At 36.1% G+C, this 4,725-nt stretch overlaps 1 pseudogene; it reads left to right on the top strand.

Annotated features, from left to right (window-relative positions):
- The first annotated feature begins 790 nt into the window (after positions 1-790).
- On the top strand, positions 791-4,394 carry LOC112040613 (probable phospholipid-transporting ATPase 8; annotated as a pseudogene).
- Positions 4,395-4,725: the final 331 nt, after the last annotated feature.

The following is a 4,725-nucleotide window of genomic DNA, read 5'->3' as shown; positions in this document are numbered from 1 at the left end:
ATCTCCTGCTTCGCTCCTACTTTATCCTCTCTTTGTTTGTTTTTTTTCTTTCTTTTTTGCTTTGCTCTTACAGAAGCGGCAAAAGAAGCTAACTACTACACTACTACTCTTCTTCTTCTTTTTTTGATGAAACAGTACTACTCTTCTAGTACATATCTCATACAAACCTCACTTTTCTCTCTCTCCAAAAATTTAGCTAAACCCAACAAGAAATAGATCTTTCTGGAACTTCATATGAAATGTAAGGAATTCTAAGAGACACTGAACTCTATGTTTGCCAACAAATATTAGCCAGTTTTGTTTTGCCATATTACTTGCAATGTTCTGTCGGTGATATTGAATGGAGCTTGGTGTTATATATACTTGGTTCACATACTATTTTGTGAAATCAGGCTCATTGTTGTGTGTGTCAAATCCATGGCAGCCACATCTAGGTCAATCTCGAGACAAATGCCCAAAATGCTACTTTTGGACAAGGCGTGTTATTGTATTTTTCTTTCTATTGATCTCTGTTTTCTTGGACTCTTTTAGTTTCCTTTTTATGTATTTATGTTAAACATCAGATAACCTGGTTTCTATTCTCCAGAAAATACAAGCGTCTACATGTCTTAGAGTTTAGTAGTTCTCGAAAAAGAATGTCAGTGATTGTAAGGAATGCAGAAAATCAGTTGTTTCTACTTTGCAAGGGGCAGGCAGCTTAGAAACCTATGCATACTTGATTTAAGGTTACATAAATGAAGTTGCAGTTTGAGTCAACTGATTTCAATTTATTTGCATATATTATAGTGTAATGTTTCAAAGGCTTTCAAAAAACGGGCGGCAGTTTGAGTCACAGACCAAGGATCACATCAAAAAATACGCTGAAGCAGGTCTGCGGACCAAAACATCTGTCACTGCAGAGCGTGATGTATCGGTGGATGAACTTGCTTATAAAATTGAAAGGGATTTGATTCTTCTTGGTGCTACAGCAGTTGAAGACAAACTGCAAAAGGGGGTCCGAATTGAAAAATTGCAGTTTCATTATTTAATTTTTAGATTATGCACTCACTATAAAGTTTAAGCTTTCTCTGCTGTCTTACTGTATGCCAATTGGAAGTTAATAACCTTTAGGACAAAACCAGTTCCTCTCATTCTATTTTTGGAAACCTTGATTGCATTGATTGCATTATTTTATATGATTAGTTTCACTTCAATTAATATTGGGTATTGTAGAAAATTTTGGTGTAGAGATTATAGATGTTATTTTTCTTTAAGTTACATATTTGTTTGTCAAAAAAAAAAAAGTTACATATTTGAACTATTTTAATTTTTCCAGGTATGCTTGTAGTTTACTTAGAGAAGATATGAAACAAATTGTGATCACTCTGGATTCACCAGACATTGATGCCTTGGAAAAGCAAGGGGGTTAAAGAGGCCATTGCAAAGGTGCAAGATTTTGAAGTACACAACATTTATTATTTTTTATTCTTTAGGCAGTAAGTTTCTAAATCATTGACGGTTATAGGCTTCTCTTGAAAGCATAAAGAAGCAAATTAGAGAAGGGATGTCTCAGATAAAGTCAGCAAAAGAAAGTGATGTCAAGTTTGGCCTAACAATTGATGGAAAATCCTTGGATTTTTCACTAAAGAATGACATAGAGAAGCCATTTTTTGAACGTGCAATTAATTGTGATTCTGCTATATGTTGCCGATCTTCGCCAAAGCAGAAAGCTCTGGTAAGTGTTATAATCATGCTAATATCAGTTTCTGCCAGTTTAAATTATCTAGGCATCTTAAGAATGGCTAGCTTCTGTTTTGGATGACGTAAGGATAGTCTGATAGAAATATAAAAGTTATGCAGGTTATCAGACTGTTAAAAGGAGAAACAGGTAAGACAATGCTCGCTATTGGTGATGGGGCAAATGATGTTTGCATGCTTCAAGAGGCTGATATTGGAGTTGGCATCAGGTAAACATATGTTTAATTTTTATTTATATGATGTGTATATCTTCTCTTTTCCCTAATATGAATCTTCATTTCACAGATGTTTGGAGTTTATATTATTATTTTTCTCATATCCCTTATCTTCCCCCTTCCCTCCTTAGCTTACGTATGCTCTGTTGAAATCAATGAATGCTGGAGTTACACACGTTCTTGCCCATTTCTTGTGACTAATGATTTATAGATGATTTGGATTTGTGAAAAGCTGCAAAAAAATTAGAGCATATGAAAAGAAGTTCTGATTAGAAACGCTGCCTTTTCTTCTCTTTGTTTTACTTTTGCAGACAATTAAAACTGGTTCAAACATTTTCCTCCCAATGATTGTGTTTTCATGTAAAACCAGAGATATTGTATATGTCTTATACAACCTATGAATACACAAAGCATATGTTTTATTTGGTGACTGATTCAAGCTGAAAAAAGCTGAGGACCCTACTTCTGATTCCAAAAATTTCTCATATGCAGGCAGTGATGGCAAGTGATTTTTCAATAGCTCAATTCCGATTTCTAGAACGTTTGTTGCTGGTTCATGGACATTGGTGTTACAGGCGAATAGCAATGATGGTAAAATAGTTCTTCTATATATTTAAAACTCAAACCCCCCTCCCCTGGCCAAAAAAAAAAAAAAAAAAAATAAAAAAAAAAAAACTACTATCAATAAGTTGAGGAAGAAAAATCACACTTCCATTATATTTGTACTAAATGTTCATTAATTTTGTTTTAACTCTTTTTTTTTTTTCGTTTGTGGGGCGGGGAAGGACAGAAACTAAGTTTGTTTACTTCTCTTGTTTTCCTTTCTTCATTTTCAGTTGACTTGCAGTATCATCTTCTGTTTGGTTAATGCAGATATGCTACTTCTTCTACAAGAATATATCATTTGGGTTCACTCTGTTTTGGTTTGAGGCCCATGCATCTTTCCTCGTCAACCTGCATATAATGATTGGTACATGTCATTTTACAATGTCTTCTTCACCTCACTTCTTGTAATTGCTCTTGGTGTTTTTGACCAGGATGTTTCTGCACAACTTTGCCTCAAGGTACGGAATTATTGCCCTTCTCCAGGCTTTATATACATAGTAAAAGAACTAATGGAAACCCAGGAAGAAAAAAAATAAAGATAAGAATAAACCTGCCGTACCTTTAGCGTAACATATGGCCTGCATAATCATGTTTTACACACCAGCACATTACAGATGCAGCATAGCATTGGGTAATTCCACTAAAACATAAGCAGTTAAAACAAATCAGTTCTTATCATCTAAGCATTATTTAAAATAGTTGTTACCAACATCAATATTTTTCTGCTATGAAGGGTTTTCGATGTTATGCATGGTCTGCTTCTCTAAATATTCCTTGAGAGCTTTATCTAGGAGCCTAAATAACCATTTATTTTTCATGCTTCTTTGTTTGCAGTATCCCTTCTTATATTTGGAGGGAGTCGAGAACATTCTCTTCAGCTGGTCCCGTATACTTGGTTGGATGTTCAATGGATTTCTAACCTCCATAATTATCTTCTTCTGGACAACAAAGTCGATGATTAAACAAGCCTTTCGGAGAGATGGGCAAGTAGTCGACTATGAAGTCCTTGGAGTCACAATGTATACTTGTGTCGTGTGGGCTGTAAATTGCCAAATGGCAATCTCCATCAACTACTTCACTTGGATCCAGCACTTCTTCATCTGGGGCAGCATTACCTTCTGGTGTAAATTCTTGGTTATTTATGGTTATCTCCCACCACAGTTGTCAACAACAGCATATAGGGTTTTGTGGAAGCATGTGCTCCGAGTGTTCTCTATTGGTTGATCACCCTCTTAGCTGTCATTTGCACTCTGCTACCTAATTTTACCTTCAGGGCTTTCCAAACACGATTTAGACCAATGTACCATGACATGATACAAATAAATGAGTTTGAAGGTGTAGAGGCTGATGAATTACCTCGGCGAGTCAGGAAGAAACTACATCTCATGGAGATATTGGTGCAGAAGGAGAGATTGATGCAGAGGAATTCATGAAGGACAGTATTTTTCTTAGGTTATATGAATTGGAATATTTGGTGGCTGTATATGTTATGGTTGGTGTTAGAAGCATAGGTTGGGATGAGCATGCAGGTAGAATCTTTTAGTCTCACATTTTCATGTAGATTAGTTATCTGTTAGTCTCTCAATTTTGATTGCAATCAAAATTGAGCATTGCCCATTTAAAGTTAATCGCCAAATGCATGTGTCTTCCGTTGAACCTGGCACACACACTTACCCTTTCTTTTAAAGGCTGTAGCCAAGTTGACTGCTTTTAGAGAGGGTGAAAAGATACATTCTATTTCTATAAGGAATGGGTTTGAGTCGTTGGTATTTGTTCTGAACTCATTGGTTCATACGTATGCAGCTTGTGGACATGCCGATTTTGCATACAATATGTTTGGTTTAATGGTTAATAGAGATCTTGTGGCTTGGAATTCTGTGATTAATGGGTTTTTAATGGGTTTGCTCTTAATGGGATGCCCAGTGAGGCTCTTACACTTTTCAGGGAAATGGTTTTGGAGGGTGTCCAGCCAGATGGGTTCACCATGGTATGTTTGTTGTCTGCTTGTGCTGAGCTTGGTGCTTTGGCATTGGGTAGGAGGGCCCATGTTTATATATTGAAGATTGGTTTGAGTGTAAACTTGCGTGTTGATAATGCCCTTTTGGACCTTTATGCAAAGTGTGGGAGCATAAGATTATTGCTATTTCTGGTGGTAATTGATGCCTAC

The sequence above is a fragment of the Quercus suber genome, unplaced genomic scaffold, assembly GCF_002906115.3.
Source record: "Quercus suber isolate HL8 unplaced genomic scaffold, Cork oak 2.0 scaffold_198, whole genome shotgun sequence".
Classification (NCBI taxonomy): Eukaryota; Viridiplantae; Streptophyta; class Magnoliopsida; order Fagales; family Fagaceae; genus Quercus; species Quercus suber.
The sequence above is the reverse complement of the archived record's forward strand: the minus strand, read 5'-3'. Positions and strand labels throughout refer to the sequence as shown.